At 41.2% G+C, this 23,527-nt stretch overlaps 1 protein-coding gene across 2 annotated transcripts in view; it reads right to left on the bottom strand.

Moving 5' to 3' along the window:
• Positions 1–23,527, bottom strand: part of ASIC5 (acid sensing ion channel subunit family member 5) — an 85,183-nt gene that overhangs the window by 40,601 nt on the left and 21,055 nt on the right. The window contains exons 1-2 of one of the 2 annotated variants that reach the window (XM_066253438.1): positions 5,227–5,424; positions 244–460 (exon numbers count right to left, since the gene is read on the bottom strand). The gene's annotated coding sequence lies outside the window, so the exon portion shown is untranslated. Of the gene's footprint in view, positions 1–243; positions 461–5,226; positions 5,425–23,527 lie in introns of those variants that run through there. The other variant, XM_066253437.1, reaches the window with a different exon arrangement.

Below are 23,527 nucleotides of genomic sequence, written 5' to 3' on the forward strand. Positions count from 1 at the left end.
AGGAATTACATGCATCTCTATTTCAGCCTCTTAGTTGCCATGAAAGTCTTTTACAAGTATTTATATATAACCACTCCTCATTCACATAATTACATATATTTGATGTCTATATTTTCTTAGAAATCCAGTACTACAAGTTGAAACTCATATTGTATAGAGACAAACTAAAAAAATTCAAGGTATTTAAATGAAACAGCAGCTGGATCCAAACTGTTTCTGGCAGATGGAATAAATTAAGGTTACCTGCTTAGTTGGTTGAAGTTTTTCTTACTCATTTTTATGGAGAAGACAATATTATAGAACGTGTGGCTAGATTCTGGGTACGAGTGCTTCTGTAGTTGTACTTTACAAACAAAATTTCTTTTTCCTCCTTTTTACCCTTCTGTCTTAGGAATTGAAGGCGGTAAAGACGGGAAGGCTTTGAATGGCCACTCGAGCTGCATTTCCGGTTTCACAAAGACTGGAAAAGTAAGGTCAGTTACTCAAAATTTCTCAGATGGTATCATACGCTGACATATCTGTGCAGCCGCATTCATCCTTAATCTGCTTCTCTCCCTCTCGGTACCTAGTTTTATGTTAGGTACCTCTTATTCTCTTAAATTTTCCTTAGCCATTTGCAACAAATCTTTCAATGAAGCTATAAAAAATGTACTTTCTTCAGCATATCTAATTACTATTATTTAAAGGGTAGGTTCAATGTTTTCTGTTTTACAATATTAGGTAAGACACAGGTCTATTTCCACAATCACATCACATAAAGACTGTTCAAAATATACCAATTTGCCCAGGAACTTTTACTTTCATTCCATCAATTCTTACATTCTTATCTACAGACTCCATTTAGATTTTATCTACAGGTTTTGAATTTAGAATTCTGGGTAGAAAAATTATCCTTGGCCAGGTATAATATCCATGCCCATAAAACATTCAGGTAACATAACATCTTTACAGAAATCATGTTTGAACATTTCAATTTGTATAATTTTATCAATCTTTAGAATTATATATATATATATATATATATATATATATATATATATATATATATATATATATATATAATCTAATTGTAGTCTGAGTCAGATCTTCACCAGTGAGTTTGGTACCACAGTTTATGGAATTCCCATATCAAGGAGTTTTGGACAATTTTCTTTCTTATTCCTAGACTAATTTTATCCAGTCTTCTGTTAAAAAAAAAAAGCTTTGAGTTTCCAATAAGGGTGCAAGCCAAGGACCCTAGCCTTTTGTCAATCTAACTTAATAAAGTGAGCTAACCACTGTTGTAAGAGCTGGCTAGTCAAGGTGCTCATTCTAATCTCTGTCTTCCAGCTTTTCTTTTTCCCATTTGATTTTAAAAAGAGAGGATGGGAAGAAGACAGAGAGAAGCATCAATGTGCTGTTCCACTTATTTATGCATTCCTTAGTTGATTCCTGTACATGCCCTGACCAGGATTGCCTTACAACGTTGGGGAACCGACAGGAGGTCATTTGGGCCCATCCTGACTTTGTCAGTACTGTTAAAAATTTTTGTTTTAATCATATCAGTGTCTGTTTTATTTATTCCCTCCCTGCTTTTTAATAACCATCTAAAGATTTCTACCCTGTGATTCTTCTTTTGTTTTCTCTTTGTTTTACCCTTATCAATATTTAAAAATAAGCATCTCAATCTGTTTCTTTGATTTGAAAGTTCTTTCCTTTTGAGTGCACTTTTAAATGCTCTAATCCAAGGGGCCCCAAACTTTTTACACAGGGGGCCAGTTCACTGTCCCTCAGACCGTTGGAGGGCCGCCACATACAGTGCTCCTCTCACTGACCACCAATGAAAGAGGTGCCCCTTCTGGAAGTGTGGCGGGAGGGTGGGGGGCGGATAAATGGCCTCAGGGGGCCGCATGTGGCCCGCGGGCCAGCCTTAGTTTGAGGACACCTGCTAAATTAACTGGGACATTCCTCATAACAGCCAGTATAATTTTAGGTTTTAATTTTCTTGAGGGCTAGAGATAAATTGGTAGGCTCCTAGATGTAAATGGAGTCTAGTTCATCTTTCTGCCTGTCCATAGTTTGGGACTTCCACCCTGACTGTTACCAAGCTGAGTTCTTAGCATATAAAACTTTCAGGTTTTCTTTTACTAAGATTTTGCTGTTCTTTTTCTTTTATTCCTTTTCCTGATTAAATGCGAGACAGTTATACTTCTGATGTCCTGATCTTTTACAATATCTGCAAATATTTGAAGGAAAATAAGAAGGGGTCTGAGTGGACTTGATTTTTTTCTAATTGCTGTCATTCCAGCTTAAGGGAGTCTTAATGACTAGCCATTCTAACAACATAAGAGTCCTCTAAAAACTCCCTTTCTTCCTTCCTTTTTTCCTCCCTCCCTCCCTCCCTCCCTCCCTCCCTCCCTCCCTCCCTCCCTCCTTTCTCTTCCTTCCTTCCTTCCTTCCTTCCTTCCTTCCTTCCTTCCTTCCTTCTTCCTTCCTTCCTTCCTTCCTTCCTTCCTTCCTTCCTTCCTTCCTTCCTTCCTCCTTCCTTCCTTCCTTCCTTCCTTCCTTCCTTCCTTCCTTCCTTCCTTCCTTCCTTCCTTCTCTCTCTCTCTCTCTCTTTCTCTTTCTTTCTTTCATTTAGAAGTTATTTTTTTTCAATTCAAAGAAGCGTTGTCTGACCTTAACAAGTAGAATCTTAATAGTGACTCAAACCAGTAAACTTTTTGATGACTTAACTATGGAAGCCAGAAACATCCACAAAAGAAAGTGCTCAAAGATGAAACTCTCACGAGACAAAGCTCTCTCCCAGAGTTAGAAATAGCCTTTCCAAAACACAGAAAGGTCACATTTTCCCTGTTTTTGAATGGGATGTTTAGATTCCCTGAGTTGGGATCCAGAGCCTATGTGGATGCCTGCATCCTCTCACTGGAAGAGAACAGAATGAGGAGTCCTGTTTCACCATCTCTGGGAGGAAACAGACAGACACGAAATCTCCCTTGAGAGCTTGGCACAGGCAGGCAGAGACCAAGGTGCACCCTGGTAAGCACACCTTCTGCATGATGAAGGTCAGTGAGAAAAGATTCTCCCCGATCATAAGGCCAAACTCTCAGGATGTATCACAAGATAAAGGGAGAGAGAACAGACAGAGAGGGACAAACAGAATTACCAAAACCTGTGAGTACTCATAGCAAACAATCAATAGTTCCTAAGCCCAAGAAACTAGTTTGATAAATATTTTCTCTTTCTAATGTAATTTTAGAAAGGGCGGGTGTGAGGGACTTTGATCATTCTGCTTCTACCAAATGCTGCAAGTAGAAATCTGGGAGTCTGACCTAGCAAAATTTTCTGCTTTTGCTGGCTCATGCTGGAGGTCACAGGGTCTCTCTGCTGAACAGCATTAGATGTGAGCGGTGCCCAGCTGGTAAGAGAGCCTGCTCACAGCACCAGCATTTGGTATGGAAAAATGTTCCCCTACTCTCAATATTCTTTCACCTGGTGTCATAGTCAAATAGACTTGAGACAGGTTAAAAAGAGAAAATAACCAAATTTAATTACATGCATATGTACGGGAAGCCCACATTCATGTGATCATCAGAGACCCCATATCCACGAGAAGTTCAGAGACAGAAGGAAGATGAGGTATTATTGATGACATTCTGAGCTAAGGATGGGGCAAGATGTCATGGGGCTTTAGAGGGGGGAGAGTCATTTCAAGATCATGAGACGGGCAGAAGTTCAGTAATTAGAAGTTTGTTTGGCTCTAGATAGGTCATAAAAAGTTATTTCTGATGATTACTTTTATTATGGGCAAGGCCCCTAATTTCAGTTCTGTAAAGGAGAGGTAAAAGTTCCTCATGAACCCACAGATTTTGGATCACCTTTAGCTCAAAATGCTTCACATACTAAAGTGCCATATTTTGGGGAAACCTGTTCTGAACCCCTATAGAAGAAAATGTTACATATCCGTGACATCATTAACAAGCATATATTCAGTATTCCATGGATATATCCTAATTATCTGTATATTAAGAAAACCCATCCCTGGCTGGTGTGTTTTGAATAATCTGTTAATGAATTTTGCTTTGTTTTTTTATTTGTATCCATTGGTTTTTTTTTTATGATTTTAATTTGTGTTTACATAGGTTCAAGTGTCCCACTGACTATATCTCCCCCACTCCCTTATTCCCCCTCGTCTCCCATCTGTGCCCCCTCCCCCCAATGCCTCCCCCCCTTCCCTCCAGGATTTGCTGTCCTATTCTCTATAATGCTGTGTTATGTGTATATAATTTCACTATTAATGTTATGAGTTTTTTAATTGCAATTCCCTGCCGTGGTTTGGCTCAGTCTGTGGGAGGTTTCTGTTTGTCACTCAGTTCTAGACACATTGTCAGCAAGCACAGTACTGAAAATGTTCTTGGCATTGGTCAAGGTAGGAGGAAGGGCTCTACTAATGCTTAACCTGCCCACCCAGGAGGTTGCAAAATTATGTGCCCGTACTGTGCATGGCGTCATGAGTCAAGGTTACCAGGACAGGGTCAAAGTATCCGAACATTCTCCTCGCAATTTTATGACTGTGTTTGTTTTCTCAATTCAGATCTCTTATCTCTTTGTGCAAAAGATCATTTATGAGAATTTTACCTGCCTTCCAATTACTTAAAACAAAAACATTGATTTGCCATTATATTCATGCTTTTAGGGACTATTTCATAGGAAAATTAGAAGTTGTGTGCTCAACACATCTTACAATCAAGAAATCAAAACAAATAAGCAAGCAAACAACTCAAAGATGGCAACATGCAAAACTAAACATTCCAAAGGCTCAAGTCATGAAAGATAATATAATAGAAATGATTTAAACATTTTTTTCCATGTAGATGTTAGACATTACAGTGAAATAAAAAGTGTTCTCTGGAATTCATGTCCACTCAGAACCTAAATGTGACCTTATTCAAAAAGTCTTTGCCTATATAAATGTTTACCTGATACCTATGTACTCTTATTAATCAATGTCACCCTACTAAATTTAATTTTCTAAATAAAATTTTTTTTTAACAACAAAAGAAAAAAAAGTCTTTGTAGCTGTAACTAAAGGTCTCAAAATGAAATCATTTTGAATTTAGGGTGAGCTATAAATCTGGTGACTGTTGTTGTTATAGAGAAAAGAGAAGGAGATTTAAACACAAAAGCATTCAGAGAGGAAGGCTGTGAGAAGAAGGAGATGGACATTAGGGTTACACTGCTACAAACCAAGAAATTCCGGAAGCCACCAGAAGCTGGAAGAGGCGAGGAAGGGTTCTTCCCTGGAACCTTTGGTGAGAGTGTGATCTTGGTAGCACTTTCTTTAGGACTTCTGGAGAACTGTGAGAGAACAAATTTCTGTTGTTTTCAGCTGGCATATTTGTGGTAACTTGTCAAAGCTGTCGTAGGGAGCGAGTACACACACTGAGGAGAAGTCAAATGGATTTTAACCGAGGATTCTTAAAAAGTTGTGAGGTTCTTTAACAAATTCAAGAATTTTAATCCTGCCTATATAGCCTAGTTTTTCTGTCTTTCAAAGGTGACCACTGATGTTGTATATGTAGAATAAACATTATTGCAATGATTAGAAGTAATTCTTCAACATCTATGTCACAACACAAGGTTGAAATCTTTGTAATGTTTCCAGTAAATCAAGAAGAATGAAGAAATATTGTTTATACTGTATTTGGGTTTAGCATTAAATTCCCAGGAATAATTAATTACCTTTATTCAATAAAGATATTACTACTGAATACCTGACCTGACACCTATATAATTTTATCAATGTACCTCAATGAATTTAATAAAAATTAAAATAAAATAAAGCTCATAATTAAAAAAAAGAAAATCCATCTCCACTAGTTAAAAAACAAAGCTAGAAAGCCCAGTGCAGTCCAAATGCTGCATCCAGATGTGTAGAATGCACTAGTGAGTACAACAAAGATCCCTATTTTCACAGAGATGCTAGTTTCGTAGATGGCAATAAACTTAATCAGTAAGTTACGTAATGCATTACAAGATAGAATGTGCCAGGGGAAAAATAAAAAGAAGTAAAACATGGCAGGTGAGATTGACAGTCTTTCATTCACAGGAAATGGTGTGAATTATGGTAATCAATGGGGGTAATCAGTTTAAGCATACTTGGGGACGTAAAATTGGAGCAAATTCTTGAAAGTAGTGAAAAAATTACTTACGAGTAGAACATCCTAGGCACTCTGTTTCACTAGAGCCAAGGTCCTGAGTGGAAGCCACTTGCTTTGGATAAGGAACAAAGAGCCCAGTGGAGGCGGGCTGTGTAATGGAAGGAGAGTGGAGAAGATCAGAAGGATAATGCGAGGACATTGTAAAGATTTTGTCTCTTATTTTAATAAAATGGACAATTTTTGCATGTTTGTTAAAAGAGAAAGTCAACTGATCTGACTTAATCCTGCCTAAAATATTGAGACTCTTCTGTGTATGGGTGAATGTGTGCATGCGTTTGGGGATGGGGGCATCAGTGAATGGGTGGTAGAAAAGATTGAAGGAAGTTGTTGGAGTCCTCTTACATTTTAAGGGTAGATTTCCTGGTCGATTACATGTGGGATGTGAAAAAGAAGTTCCCAGTGAATTACATGGGGGTTTTGAAAAAGAAAGCAGTCAAAAATGACTTTAGGATTTTTGACCTGAGCAACCAGATGGATGGAATTTTTATCAAATGCAATAAGCTGTCTTTCTGTGCAGTGGATTTAGTGGAAGGGAAAGCTTACCTCAGTTCTACACCTGCTGCATCTACAATGATTTTTTTAGCCATCTGGGTAGAGTTGTTGAGTAAACATCTGGAGATATGAGTCTCAAGTTCAGGAAGGAGGTCTTGCCTAGAGATGGGCTTCTGGGAAATAGTAGCAAATGGATTGTATTTAAGATAATTAGAATTAGTCGACAAGACAGAAAGTTTAGCTAGAGAAGATGACCAAGGGTTAGTCACTGAATCTCCACCTTTAAAAGCTGTAGGAAAAGGCGATATGTAATGACCAGTGTAAAAGAGATAGGAGAAAAATCAAGAGAGTGAGATATTCTTGACTCCACATCAGCGGCTCTCAACCTGTGGGTCGCGACCCCAGCAGGGTTGCCTAAAAGCCATCGGAAAATACATAATGCATATCAGGTATTTACATTCCGAATCATAACTGTAGCAAAATTACAGTTATGAAGTAGCCACCAAAATTATTTTTTGGTTTGGGGTCACCGCAACATGAGGAACTGTATTGTGGGGTCACAGCATTAGAAAGGTTGAGAACCACTGCTCTACATGAAGACAGTTAATTATAAAAGAAAAACGATCAATTCTGTCAACTGGTGTTGAGAAAGAGTAAAGTCTAAGATTCTCAGAGAAAGAGGATGAGAGTTCAAGAAACAATAACCAAGCTGTTATTAGGATCACATACACATATATCAAAATGCTAAGAACTAACATAAGAGAAGTTTTGAAGAGAATGACAGCAAGCACTGAGAAATATGGGAGGATGATCCAAGAGTCAGTAGATAACAGCAACAATGAGGTGTAATGATTTTAGGGAGAAAAAAAAGAACAGTCTGAAAATAAAACTAAGTGGGTAGAATTTAATATTTTTATTAAATTTATTGGAGTGACATTGGTTAATAAAATTATTTAGGTTTTACTACAAGGCATTGCTAAGAGAAATAGAAAAAGACACAATGAGATGGAAAAATATTCCTTGTTCTTGGATAGGAAGAATAAATATAATTAAAATGGCCATATTACCCAAAGTAATATATAAATTTAATGCAATTCCCATCAAAATTCCTATGACATTTTTTAAAGAAATGGAACAAAAAATCATAAGATTTATATGGAACTATAAAAAACCCCGAATAGCCAAAGCAATCCTAAGGAAAAAGAATGAAGCTGGGGGCATTACAATACCTGACTTTAAACTATATTATAGGGCCACAATAATCAAAACCGTATGGTATTGGCAGAAAAATAGACACTCAGACCAATGGAACAGAATAGAAAATCCAGAAATAAAACCACATATATATGGTCAAATAATCTTTGATAAAGGGGCCAACAACACAAAATGAAGAAAAGAAAGCCTCTTCAACAAATGGTGTTGGGAAAACTGGAAAGCCACATGCAAAAGAATGAAACTCGACTACAGCCTGTCCCCGTGTACTAAAATTAATTCAAAATGGATCAAAGACCTAAATATAAGATCTGAAACAATAAAGTACATAGAAGAAGACATAGGCACTAAACTCATGGACCTGGGTTTTAAAGAGCATTTTATGAACTTGACTCCAATGGCAAGAGAAGTGAAGGCAAAGATAAATGAATGGGACTACATCAGAATTAAAAGTTTTTGCTCAGCAAGAGAAACTGATATAAAAATAAACAGACAGCCAACTAAATGGGAACTGATATTTTCAAACAACAGCTCAGATAAGGGCCTAATATCCAAAATTTACAAAGAACTCATAAAACTCAACAACAAACAAACAAACAATCCAATAAAAAAATGGGAAGAGGACATGAACAGACACTTCTCCCAGGAAGAAATACAAATGGCCAACAGATATATGAAAAGATGCTCAGCTTCATTAGTTATTAGAGAAATGCAAATCAAAACTACAATGAGATACCACCTCACCCCTGTTAGATTAGCTATTATCAACAAGACGGGTAATAGCAAATGTTGGAGAGGCTGTGGAGAAAAAGGAACCCTCATACACTGTTGGTGGGAATGTAAAGTAGTACAACCATTATGGAGGAAAGTATGGTGGTTCCTCAAAAAACTGCAAATAGAACTACCTTATGACCCAGCAATCCCTCTACTGGGTATATACCCCCAAACCTCAGAATCATTGATACGTAAAGACACATGTAGCCCCATGTTCATTGCAGCACTGTTCACAGTGGCCAAGACATGGAAACAACCAAAAAGCCCTTCAATAGAAGACTGGATAAAGAAGATGTGGCACATATACACTATGGAATACTACTCAGCCATAAGAAATGATGACATCAGATCATTTACAGGAAAATGGTGGGATCTTGATAACATTATACGGAGTGAAATAAGTAAATCAGAAAAAAACAAGAACTACATGATTCCATACATTGGTGGAACATAAAAACGAGACTAAGAGACATGGACAAGAGAGTGGTGGTTACCAGGGGTGGGGGGAGGGAGGACACAGGAGGGAGGGAGGGAGAGAGTTAGGGGGAGGGGGAGGGGCACAGAGAAAACTAGACAGAGGGTGATGGAGGACAATCTGACTCTGGGCGAGGGGTATGCAACATAATTTAATGACAAGATAACCTAGACATGTTTTCTTTGAATATATGTACCCTGAATTATTAATGTCATCCCATCAACATTAATAAAAATTTATAAAAAAAAATTATTTAGGTTTTAGGTGTATAATTCTATAATACATCATCTATATACTGAATTGTATCAATATTTCATCACCTCAACTCTAGTCTCCTCCCATCACCATTGACCCCCCCTTTACCTCTTCTACCTCCTACATCACACTTTTCCTTTGGTAATCATCATACTGTAGTCTGTGTCTTTGAGTTTTGTTTGTTTTTTTGTTTTTTTGTTTTGTTTTCATTTGTTTTTGCTTAATAATCCCTTTACCTTTTTCACCTGGCCTTGCAATAATACCCTCTGACAAGTGCCAGCCTGTTCAATCTCTTTGAGTCTGTTTATATTTTGCTAGTTTATTTTGTTTAATAGATTCCACATATGAGTGAAATCATATGGTATATGTCTTTCTCTGACTGGCTTATTTCACCTAGCATAATGCTCTCCAGGTCTATCCATGCTGTCACAAAGGGTAACATTTCCTTCTTTTTATGACCGAATAGTATTTCATTGTACCACAGCTTTTTTATCCACTCCTCTACTGATAGACACTGGGGCTGCTTCCAGATCTTGGCTATTGTAAATAATGCTGCAGTGAACATAGAGGTGCAGATATTCTTTCTAATTAATGGCCTTTTTTCAGATATATTCCCAGAAGTGAAATTGGGTCATAAGACTGTTTCGTTTTTAATTTTTTAAGGTAACTGTTAGGTTCGCCAGAGATGCAGGTTTGTAAAAGAATTTACAAAGAGTGAAAAGGCTGAAATAGAAAAGTTTATTTAGTTTCTAAGAGAGGAAAGGGCCAGCACCAAGAGAATAGTACTGGCCCTGAGTGCAGAGGGGGTTGGCTTTTATTGAGCTTTTTAAGGGCAAGGTGGCTTTTCTTGCTAGATAGCTGGGCATTGGAGGATGGTTTGTTTCTTTAGTTATCCAGCTGCAGTATGTTATAAAAATTATCTCGAGTGATGGCAACTGTTTCACTAGTGGAGGGGGCTTAACTGGTGCGTTCTCGTTCCTCCATGTCTGTAAAACAGGCTCAAACCTGCTTCAGGAGATTAGGTTAGGAACAAGATAGGCTTTTTGGCTTTTTGTCCTTTCAGTAGCTCCATACTGCCTTCCACAGTGGCTGCACCAGTCTGCATTCCCACCAGCAGTGCAGGAGGGTTCCCTTTTCTCCACATCCTCACCAGCACTTGTTGTTTGGTGATTTATTGATAATAGCCATTCTGACAGGTATGAAGTTGTTTTAATTAGCACTTCTCTGATGACTAGTTGAAATGAAGCAAAGAGACTCTTAGCAGAACTTAGTTTTTCTAAAAGACTCCCTACCCCTCGCCTTGAGGCTAGTTTTGCAGGCTGTGGCCCTGAGCTAGTTTTGCAAGGTTGCAGAGGTACCTTTCTCTCTGAATTAATCCTATAGATAAACATTGTAAATGAGTTTGTTTCACATCTTTGTTTTACTGCTAGGCTTCCCCTCCTCCCCATACACTAGCCAGAATGTAATTTTGCTTTTAAAGCTTGCTCCTGAGTGTGTTTGGGACCTCCAGTTTTTGAAATTCTGGTTCCCTCTTTGGTCTCTGGCTTTTTGCAATAAAGACTCCTTAATTTGACTACTTAATTGTGTGGCAAATGTCTCTTTCTTGCTGTTTAAATATAACATAATGATGCTGAATATTTTTTCATATGTTTATTGGCCATCTGTATAACTCTTTGGAGAGAAGTTAGTAGAATTTTTAACCCTCATGGTACAAGGGCTGGAGGGGGAAAGATAGCCATACTGGAGAGGTCTTCTTTAGGAATCAGTATCTTTAGATAAAATAGTAACTGCCTAATCAAGAGAGACTAATTTGCATACAGGTCTTCAGATATGAATGTCAATGCTGAAACTGAAGAATTATGTAATAAACATGGTCAAATATGTACATATTTACACTATTCAGTGTAAGTAAAACATATTTGCCTAAAATTATAATATTAAAAGTAACTATTTTTCTAGACAAGGGGCAATTTGGGGAGCATATGACCAAGTTAATGATTAAATATTTATGGGAGGTGGAAACCTATAACTTTTCTTTTTGACTTGGTAGGTTTTTGTATTGATATTTTTGTATAAATAAAAATTATCATACCTAATTGTTTCCTTGAGGTCTTTCACACTGATATAACCTCTCTATTGAACAAAACATGAGGTTTTTCAAATAAATTGCTGATTGAGACTGTTTCAGGGGTGTATGTGTGTGTTTTGAAATACCTAGTTATATAATAAATACAAAGGACAACTAGAGTGACCTAGAGGTGAATAATGAAGGAAAGCAGAATATGTCACTCTAAAATGTGCTTCTTTGACATAAAAATTATTTGGAGCTAAGATTAATTAAGAAGTAATAAATACTGAAAAATCTCCCTTTTTTGGCCTACAAGCAGGAAATAAATTCTCCCTTTTCTAGGGGCAGATTCTCACAAGTCTAGAGAAGGCAGCTACAGAGTCTTTAAACAAGCCTTGTTAAACTAACCCTTATTTTCCTAGTTACTTCGTCACCATTTATTCCTCCCAAGCCACACCCCTTTATCTTATTAATTATTCACTTTTTTTTTGGTTTCTTTGTTTAAAATGCATAGAAGCTTTCTGCTCTGGTCAATTCTGGTTTTCATTCTCTTGTGAAGTCTTCCCTGTACAAGTAAAAATGTAATAAAATTTGTATATTTTTCTCCTGTTAACCTGTCTTTGTCAGTTTAATTTTCAGACACAGTCAGGGCTCTATAAAAATCAGGGGAAATGTTTTTCTCTTTTACCATAATAATTGTGAGAATTCACTGTCTACAAAGCAATCACCAGGCTTGTCTGGGAAAAACAGGTTTCTCAAACTAGACGTCAGAGCAGGTGGCTGAAGAAAGCTGGGATCTATTGACATAAGCAGATTTGCAAAGCTGATGAGAAATTGCTACTGATGTGTGAAGTGGATTTCATAATCAGTAGAGACTCATGGTTCTTTCCCTTCTGTAAAATGATATCTCTTCCTTGGATGACAGCAGCAGAATTTTGTACAATACTAGCCTTTTTAGTCTGAGGTGAAAAGCTTCTGCTTAAAGTCAATCACAACTTCTGTGTGGCCAATAACCTTGGCTGCCATCAAAGCCTCCTGGCCAATGCAGTTTCAGGTTTGATTTGGACAGATGGTAAGGAATTAACAGAGTCGAAAACTGGTGATCCAATTTTCTTTAATTCTAGCTCGCACCCAGCAGTCAAGAATATACACACAGCTGGAAATACTTCCCTTTCCATTCAGGGCTCCCAAAGCCACAGACTCATCCGAGTTTTCCTAGAATCAAAGGCTAAAATCTCTCCAGTTTTATTCACTTCTGTTCACCGTCTCCTTCTCCTCCACAAACTGGCTTCTCCTTCCCCTAATCTGCCATTTTCGCTGCCTCCTCCATGTGGCTTCCCTGCCCTGCCTCCAGCATGGGCTACTCCTCCTACAAGAACGTGGCCATTCTCCCTGTTGGTTAAATAAGTTTTAAAATATGATATATACGTTTGCTCACTTATAGTTTGTATTGAGTGTGGGGAACAGGCTGTGAGCAGGCCTGGACGTTATAGCCTACGGCTTAGTTTTAAGACTAAGCTTTTCCCCACACCCCTGACTGATTGCATAATATGGGGTGGTGCACTCTCATGAGGAATCCCATTATGCCTCAGATAAGTGACTTTGTATCAGAGACTTCCTTATTTGTATATTGCATTAAAGGGTTTGATTTCTAAACTATAAAATGAGGGCAGACCGGGAGCTTGCTCTCTCTCTGTCCCTGAGATTAGCATTAGAGGAGAGAGCAGACAAAGGCCACATGGAAGAGAGAAGAGGCAGCCAAAATGGCAGAGTGCTGAGGGAGAAGCCGGTTTGTGCAGAGTTTGTGCAGAGAGAAGGAGATGGGGAACAGAAGTGAATAAGGCTGATGAGGTAGGAACCTTTGCTTCTAGGAAATTCGGATAAGTCAGTGGCTTTGGGAGCCCTAATGAAAGGGAAGTGTCTTCACACTCTGTGTATTTCTTGCCGGGGGGGGGGGGGTGTGGGGTGCAAGCTAGCATTAAAGCTGATGGCCCACCAGTTTTTGGCTACACTGTTTCATTACCATCTGTCTCAATCTAATGGGAACCTGCATGGGCCAGGCGGCTGTGATGGTGGCCGTGGCTACTGGCTTTACACTCCCCAAATGGCCTCCGAGCTCCACCTTTTAAAACCTTTTGGCACAAAAGCCCTCCCCCAACACACATTAGCACAACCACGCCTGTATGGCCAGGAGCCATGGCTGTTACTATCAAAGCAGCCGCCTGGCCCATGCAGGTTCCCATTGGATTCAGACAGATGGTAAAGAAATGGCGGAGTCGGAGGATGGTGGGCCATCCTATTTATTGGTGTCTCACCAAGACAGGCAAACCACAAAAGAAGACAAGGGAAAAGCAGAAAACCAGCTTTTCCCATGAAGGGCAAGGGATCAGGGAAACCCCTGCAATCGTGATAGCAAGAACTGAGTGAGCAAGCTCCTGGTCCGTCCCACTTTATAGAGTAGAAAACCAAAAACCCTTAATCCAATATACAAACAAGGAAGTCTCCGATACAAAGTCACTTATCCAAGGCATAATTGGATTCCTCATAAGAGTGCACCACCCAGATCATACAATCAGTCAAGGGTGTGGGGAAAAGCCCAGTCCTAAAACCAAACCTTAGGCTACAACGACCCGGCCTGCCTACAGCCTGTCCCCCACACCCAATATAAATCACAAGTGAGCAAACATATATATTATATTTACAAACTTATTTGACCAACAACGCCCCTTCCAAGCAAGAAGGGCAATTAATGTTATCACCTAGCTGATGACCATCCACATGGGCAGCGCCATCTTTAACAATAAGGATGAGAAAAGAAAATTTATCTGCCCAACAACTCCCTCAAGTCAGAATAATAATTTAATTTAAAAATATTAGGGGAATATTAATTTTCTGACATTTATAAATTTTGATTTAGAATTTTAACTTATACTTTTTAAAATATACTTTGTGGTTTTCTACTTACTATTTTACAGTTCATCAGGTTGGCTCTACTTTGCTTAACAGTTTGAACAAATACAAAGATAAAAAACTTGTTTAGGAGACAAAAGTACTTTATCACTGGAAAGCAGCATAAGAGAGTAGAAAGAACATTGTGTTTGCAATGGATTGAATGTGCCATTGATCAAATAAGTTTTTAAATATGACATATATGTTTGCTTGCTTTTAGTTTGCATTGTGTGTGGGGGACAGGCTGTAAGCAGGCCAGTCATTATAGCCTAAGGTTTAGTTTAAAACTAAGATTTTTCCCACACCCTTGACTGATTGAATGATGTGGGTGATGCACTCTCATGAGGAATCCCATTATGCCTCAGATAAGTGACTTTATATCAGAGACTTCCTTGTTTGTATATTGGATTAAAGGTTTGGATTTCTATACTATAAAGTGGGGCAGACTGGGAGCTTGCTCTCTCTTGGTTCTTGAGATTAGCATTAGAGAGGAGAGCAGAGAAAGACCACATGGAGGAGGCCAGGAGAAGCAGCCAAGATGGTGGAGTGCTGAAGGAAAAGCCAGTTTGTGCAGAGTTTGTGCAGAATGAAGGAGATGGGGAACAGAAGTGAATAAGGCTAGTGAGCTAGAAACCTTTGATTCTAGGAAACTCGAATAAGTCAGTAGCTTTGTGAGCATTGAATGAGTGAGTTTTGGAGCCCAGTGTGTGTTTTTACTTGCCCGCTGGGTGCAAGCCAGGATTAAAGCTAATGGCCCACCAGTTCTTGGCTTCGTTGTTTCATTACCGACTGTCCAAATCAAATGCGAACCTACATTGGCCGGGCGGCTGTGATGGTGGCCGTGGCTACTGGCTTTACAAGTATCATTAAGAAAACCTTTTAGCCTGACAAGGTGGTGGTGCAGTGGCTAGAGTGTTGGACTGGGATATGGAAGGTCCCAGGTTTGAGAACCTGGGGTCGCTAACTTGAGTGCGGGTTTATCTGGTTTGAGCAAAAGCTCACCAGCTTGGACCCAAGGTCGGTGGCTTGAGCAAGGGGTTACTTGGTCTGCTGAAGGCCCGTGGTCAAGGCACATATGAGAAAGCAATCAATGAACAACTAAGATGTCGCAATGAAAAAACTGATGACTGATGCTTCTCATCTCTCTCCATTCCTGTCTGTCTGTCCCTATCTATCCCTCTCTCTAACTCTCTTTCTGTCTCTGTAAAAAAATAAATTAAAAAATAAATTCAAAAAGAAAAAGAAAACCTTTTATATAATCAAATCTATTATTTTGTATTATTAAATTAAATCTACAAAATGTCATAGTGTTTACCAGGAGTAAGGCAAGCTATGGTAATTTATGGAGGATATGATGCCTGCCCTAGATGCAAAAACAAAATGAACATTTGTCAGATGAGTTTTATATAACAGAGATATAGATTGTCCATATAGATAAATAATAAACCCTCTGAAATCACAGGAATTTGATTTCACTGTGGGCTAATGGTGCTGTGAGAAGCCATTGTGACAAAGTAAAGACTTCACTTAAATCTTGAAGACTTCAAGGAAGTATGGGAAGGTCACCTGTAATGTTTGCATCAGATGCAGCAATAGTCTTAGGAAGTGGTGTTTATTGCTGCAACAAAGGAGACCACACATAGTGAACTCAAATTCCCTTTCCACTAATGAGGGAGACTCCTGTTTCCTGAATGAAAAATCCAACTCCACTTTTTTCTCTTGACTACAGGATAGAAATGATAATACCCAATCACCAACCACTAATTGTATAATCACAGTGCTTCTCTTTGTTTTTCTTTCTTTTTTTCCCCCCCATATTTGCTACTGGAAAAGTTAAACTCATCAAATGAAATGTCAAAATTCCAATGAGGTCAAAGCAGTTGTAGGGTATTTCAGCACACGTTTTCCCAGATTTAGTTCTATATAATACTAGTTCTTTGCTAAGTTTCTGTGGACTTGGCCAAATCACTCAAACTGATTATTTACCATGCACTTAGAAAATTTCAAAGGTTTTAAGAAGCCTTGCAGGATCTAAACCTGCTTGTGGACAGCCAGCCTTTGATTACAGAAACTTTTATTTCTCTTACTCCTATGTCAGTGAGGGGTATTTTGTTTCAGGCCAAACTTTAAAACTGAGTTAAATACACTGAGATAAAACTGCAGTGTATTAATAAAGCTTCTTAGGGAATTTGGGCACAACTAAATCCTCAATAAAATACATACTGATTGAGATCAGTGTCTGACTCATATATCCATCTGTTAGATTTGGGGAGGTGTGCTGTGGCTGCCAGAGTATAACTATTGAAGGAGCAGGAACAGGGAAGTGCTGATAGGGCCCCTGTTCTAAGGCTGAGAACTAGGAAGATCAGCACAAAGGAGGACAAACATCCTGCATTCTATTGGTCAGAAACCTTTATCAGAAGTTTATGTTTGAAATTCGCCACTAAGCTAAACCCTGCCCCTGTTGCTATGCTATGTGCGACCTCTCTAGCAAATAGCTAACTGCCACATCTGCTTCTGTAAAATGCTTGCTCACTTAGGATATATAAGACCTAGTTGTAAGCGCCAGGCGTGACTCTTGTTTGCAGCTCCTTGTAAGTATGGTGTCTCTGGACATCTTGGGAGTTCGCCCCTGCGCAGGTTAAACTTGGCCAATAAAGTACAATCTAAGCTCCTGAAAGTCTCTGACGTTTGTTCTCGTACCCGGTGGATGCAACATTTTGGGGGGCTCATCTGGGATTCTCCCTCAGTGGAGTTTTGGGTAGGAGACCGGAGGGACAGCTCAAGCTGAGTAAGTATTCACTGAGGATCCTCATTTGGTTTGGCTTTTGGGCTCTGGAGCACACAATCCTGAGGTAGTAGGAGGGACGCTGCCGGTAACCTACCCAGGGTTTTCAAAAGCGGGACGCCGCTCTCTGAAGTTTGGATATTTGGATTTGTTAACTTTGGAGTGACTGGTCACATTAGGAATCCGTTTTGTGCTGCACTGCGTTTTGTCTGAGCTCGAATGACTGAGTTGAGTGTGAGAGAGACAAGTGTGTTCCTTGTGTTAATAGTGTGTGTTGCCTGTATCCTATCCTTTCTCATTATTCCTGAGTCATCCCGGATGGGACAACAGGAGTCTGTGCCGGGATCCCCGCTCGAGTGCCTGTTGAAGAAGAATTTTTCTGATTTCCAGAAGGGGCACAGGGGTACGGAGGTCCACAGCTGAGTCCAGGTTTCCTCCAGACCTTGAGCCAGCTGGAATGGCCTACATTTAATGTGGGATGGCCCACAGAGGGCACCTTTGACCTCTCAACTTTATTTGCTGTCAGAGCCACGGTCTATAGGGCACCCCACCCAGACCAATACCTGTATATAGATGTGTGGGTAGATATAGTCACTTCAGAAAGTGTCTGAAGGACAGCCAGCGAGGCAAGTGAGTGGTTTGTCTTGCTATGGGGAATGGGAAAGTTGGGAGGGTCAAAGAAAAGGAAAAGGGAGAAGCCCATTCCCAGACACGGCCTGGTAAACTGTCCAGACTTTACCCTGTTTTGCCTGGACCGCCGGAGGACCACCTAGACTGGGTGAATTCCCCTCCACCCTATCAGCGGCAGGAGGAACCAGATTCCTCACGGCAGGATGTGAGCAGGCTCTCGAGCCTGCCCCACACCCGAGGAGTGGCGGTCTATGGTGCGGGAGGCACAGCCATTTTGCCTCCTTTGGCGGGAAGTGCAGCCAATTTGCCCCTCTGGGAGGTGCCACCGGCACCAGATGCTGGCCCACGGGCACCTCATTGCCTCATCTATGTGCCTTTTTCCACTAGTAATTTATACAATTGGAAACATCAGAATCCCCTATTTTCCGAGAAACCTCAGGGACTAATATCTCTCCTTGAGACCATTTTTAGGACCCATCAGCCCACATGGGATGATTGTCAGCAGATTTTACAAACCCTCTTCACTTCTGAAGAAAGGGATAGAATAATGAGAGAAGCTGCTAAGGCGGTATTAGGAGAAGAAAGGGAAACTCGGGAGGGAAGAAGGGAAATAGAAGATGCTCTCCCACCTCAACCTACCTGGAACCCTAATACCACTGGGGGAAGGGACGTGCTCCTCCAGTATCACCGGGCTCTGTTGAGGGGGCTCAAGGCAGCAGCTAGAAAGCCAACCAACTTTAGCAAGGTAAGTGAGGTCATCCAGGGAAGGGAGGAATCCCCGGCAGCCTTCTTAGAGAGACTCATGGAGGCATATAGAGTGTACACCCCCTTAGACCCAGAAGCGGAAGAAAACAAGAGGCTAATAAACATAGCCTTTATGACTCAAGCCACTTCTGATATAAGAAAAAAAGCTTCAGAAGATTGAGGGGTTCGAGAGAGAGAATAAGAGTAAGCTATTAGAAATAGCCCAGAAAAAAACTGGAAAGCCACATGCAAAAGAATGAAACTCGACTACAGCCTGTCCCCGTGTACTAAAATTAATTCAAAATGGATCAAAGACCTAAATATAAGATCTGAAACAATAAAGTACATAGAAGAAGACATAGGCACTAAACTCATGGATCTGGGTTTTAAAGAACATTTTATGAACTTGACTCCAATGGCAAGAGAAGTGAAGGCAAAGATAAATGAATGGGACTACATCAGAATAAAAAGTTTTTGCTCAGCAAGAGAAACTGATATCAAAATAAACAGACAGCCAACTAATTGGGAACTGATATTTTCAAACAACAACTCAGATAAGGTCCTAATATCCAAAATTTACAAAGAACTCATAAAACTCAACAACAAACAAACAAACAATCCAATAAAAAAAATGGGAAGAGGACATGAATAGACACTTCTCCCAGGAAGAAATACAAATGGCCAACAGATATATGAAAAGATGCTCAGCTTCATTAGTTATTAGAGAAATGCAAATCAAAACTACAATGAGATACCACCTCACCCCTGTTAGATTAGCTATTATCAACAAGACGGGTAATAGCAAATGTTGGAGAGGCTGTGGAGAAAAAGGAACTCTCATACACTGTTGGTGGGAATGTAAAGTAGTACAACCACTATGGAGGAAAGTATGGTGGTTCCTCAAAAAACTGCAAATAGAACTACCTTATGACCCAGCAATCCCTCTACTGGGTATATACCCCAAAACCTCAGAATCATTGATACGTAAAGACACATGTAGCCCCATGTTCATTGCAGCACTGTTCACAGTGGCCAAGACATGGAAACAACCAAAAAGCCCTTCAATAGAAGACTGGATAAAGAAGATGTGGCACATATACACTATGGAATACTACTCAGCCATAAGAAATGATGACATCAGTTCATTTACAGCAAAATGGTGGGATCTTGATAACATTATACGGAGTGAAATAAGTAAATCAGAAAAAAACAAGAACTACATGATTCCATACATTGGTGGAACATAAAAACGAGACTAAGAGACATGGACAAGAGAGTGGTGGTTACCAGGGGTGGGGGGAGGGAGGACGCAGGAGGGAGGGAGGGAGAGAGTTAGGGGGAGGGGGAGGGGCACAGAGAAAACTAGACAGAGGGTGATGGAGGACAATCTGACTCTGGGCGAGGGGTATGCAACATAATTTAATGACAAGATAACCTAGACATGTTTTCTTTGAATATATGTACCCTGAATTATTAATGTCATCCCATCAACATTAATAAAAATTTATATATAAAAAAAAAATTGCCCAGAAAGTATATGTCAACAGTGATGATCTGGAGGTTGGCAGAGCAAAGGAGGTAGCCAAGATCCTGATTGCTGCTCAGAAACCTCCCCCCAAAGGAAAAGGGGGACAGAGGAAGGGCCAAGGACAGTGAATAGACAAGGATCAATGCGCCTATTGCAAGGAGAAAGGACACTGGAAGAGAGAGTGCCCAAAGTTGAGGGCCGACAGCCAGAGGCCAAAACAAGCCCCAGAGGTCTTGCTCCAAATCTTAGACTGACGGGGCCAGGGCTCCATTCCCGTCGGCTCTCAGGAGCCCATGGTCACCTTAACAGTCGAAGGAAAGCCAACAGACTTCCTAGTCGACATGGGAGCCACCTATTCAGTCAGTCCTAAAGAAACCACAGGGCCAGATGCAGAAGGCAACTACTAAGATAATAGGGGGGCAATGGGCAAAGCAGAAGCCTACCCATGGGCCACCGCAAGAATTACTGACTTAGGTCGAGGCACCATCGCCCACTCTTTCCTAGTCATTCCAGACTGCCCTTACCCACTGCTTGGAAGGGACTTATTGCAGAAACTTCAGGCCACCATAACCTTCTGACGGGAGGAAAGCCCTATGGAGAACAAAGAGGCAGAGGTCAGCATGGAAGTAAGTGTCCCACTGTCTGAAGAACACTTACTTGCCACTGTCCTAGAAGGTAAGGAGGCCGAGGAAGGGGTTCCAGATGCCCTGCGTGCCCGGGTACCTGAGGTTTGGGCGGAAACCAACCCCCCAGGTTTGGCCGCCCACCAACCGCCTGTCCTGGTGCAACTGCTTAGCATTGCTAGACCAGTTAGGATCAGGCAGTACCCGGTCCCAGCCCGAGCTAGACAGGGAATCGCCCGGCACTTGCAACACCTGCTGGAGGCAGGCATCCTTCAAAGGTGCCAATCAGCCTGGAACACCCCGCTGCTTCCTGTCCAGAAACCAGGGAGCCAAGACTATCGTCCGGTCCAGGACTTGTGGGAGGTGAATGCACAGGTAGAGACTATTCATCCCACGGTGTCCAACCCGTATACTTTACTGAGCTCATTGCCCCCAACCCATACCTATTGTTCTGTCCTGGATTCGAAGGATGCCTTCTTTTGTATTCCCCTGGCACCTCAGAGCCAAGAGATCTTTGCCTTTGAATGGAATGACCCAGATAATGGACTGGTGGGGCAATTCACTTGGACCAGACTACCACAAGGGTTTAAGAATTCCCCCACCATTTTTAATGAAGCCCTTAGCAAAGAACTGCAGGCTTTCTGCTCCTCCCATCCGTCGATCGTACTGCTCCACTATGTGGATGACATCCTCACAGCTACCAAGGACAAAGGACAGTGTGAGGAAGCTACCTCGGACCTGCTACAAGATCTCGGTCAAATGGGGTATTGAGTCTCTGCCAAGAAGGCCCAGATTGTGATGCAAACTGTAAGTTATTTGGAGTATAACTTACAGGGAGGGCAAAGGACATTGTCCAGCCAGCGAATTCAGATGGTCTTGCAGATCCCCGAGCCTACTAACAAGAGGCAGGTACGAGAATTCCTGGGTGCAGTAGGATACTGCTGACTGTGGATATTAGGCTTTGCAGAACTAGCTAAACCCCCGCACAAACTAACCAGGGGTAAGGAAGAGCAGTTCACATGAACAGATAAGGAGAAGCAAGCGTTCCAAGCGCTTAAAGAGGCCCTGGTGACTGCCCCAGGTTTGGCCCTGCCAGATCTGGCCAAACTCTTTCAGCTATTTATAGAAGAAAAGGGAGGGGTAGCTTTAGGGGTACTGAGCCAGGAACTTGGGCCGTGGAAGAGGCCTGTCGCCTATCTGTCCAAGAAACTTGATCCTGTAGCCTCGGATGGCTAACATGTCTGAGGGCACTTGCTGCCACCTCCATACTAGTCAAGGAGGCTAGTAAATTGACTTTAGGGCAGGATATCAAAGTCATTGGGGAACACTACATAGAGCAAGTGCTGCGAGCACCTCCTGACAGGTGGCTATCTAATGCGTGGCTAACGCAGTATCAGGCTCAGCTGCTGAACCCTCCATCTGTTCAGTTCCTCAAAACTGCTGCCCTGAACCCAGCGACCCTGTTGCCAATACCGGACTCCACCTTGGTCCACAGTTGCAAACAAATCCTTGACACAGTGACTGGCTTCCACCCAGAGTTAAGGGATCAAGCATACGGGAAGGCAGACCTGACCCTCTTTACTGACGGGAGCAGTTTTATTAATGATGGACCGTGACATGCAGGGGCAGCAGTGACCATGGAAAATAAGGTCCTGTGGCAGAAAGCACTTCCCGCAGGAACATCTGCACAAAGGGCAGAGCTAATAGGACTAACCCGAGCCTTACAGATAGCAGAGGGAAAAGTTGCCAACATCTACACTGACAGCTGATATGCATTCACCACTGCCCATGTCCACAGAGCCATATACAAGGAGAGAGGCTTACTGACAGCAGGGGGGAAGACATTAAAAATTGCAATGAAATTCTTGCCCTCCTAAATGTCATTTGGCTACCTACCAAAGTTGCCATCATCCACTGCAAAGGACACCAGAGAGGGGACTCTCCTATTGTAAAGGATAACAACCTAGCAGACTCAGCTGCAAGAGAGGCAGCCACTGGGCCAAAAGAAAGCCTTCTGCCATTGCTGCCCAAGCCAATGCTACCTCCGGATCCTAGATATTCCCCAGAAGAAGAGCAGGAAGGGATGCAGTTGAAAGGGAAGAAAAATCAGCAGGGATGGATAGAGCTTCCTGACTCCCGGCTCTATTTACCCCAGGAAATAGTAGGAGATATTCATACTAGTAACCATCTAGGACAAAACAAGCTAGAACAACTTATCAGGAAGTATTATGTAGGGCCAAATATCAGGGATATTGTCCACTCCATTGTCTCGAGGTGCAGCATCTGTGCCAGAGTAAATGTGCAGAATAAGAAGCTACCCCCCTTTGTGAGGTATCGGGGAAAGCTCCGGGAGAACTGTGGGAAATAGATTTCACAGAGATGACCCCTAGGAAGTTAGGTTATAAGTATCTGTTAGTATTAGTAGACACCTTCTCAGGATGGGTGGAAGCATTCCCCACGCGAGAAGAGGCTGCTTCCACAGTTTGTAAAGTCTTATTAAGGGAAATCATACCTAGATATGGCATTCCCCTAGCCCTAGGATCAGACAATGAACCTACATTCATATCCAGGATATCTCAAGAATTAGCCATTAAGTTAGGTATTAATTGGAAATTGCATTGCATTTATATGCCCCAAAGTTCAGGACAGGTAGAAAGAATGAACAGGGCTCTGAAGGAAACTATAATTAAGCTGAGAGGGGAGACCGGCAAAAATTGGGTTGAGCTCCTCCCTTTTGCCCTTTTTAGAACCAGATGCACCCCCTATCTCAATAAATGGACCCCTTATGA

Source organism: Saccopteryx bilineata, chromosome 1 (genome assembly GCF_036850765.1).
Source record: "Saccopteryx bilineata isolate mSacBil1 chromosome 1, mSacBil1_pri_phased_curated, whole genome shotgun sequence".
Lineage (NCBI taxonomy): Eukaryota > Metazoa > Chordata > Mammalia > Chiroptera > Emballonuridae > Saccopteryx > Saccopteryx bilineata.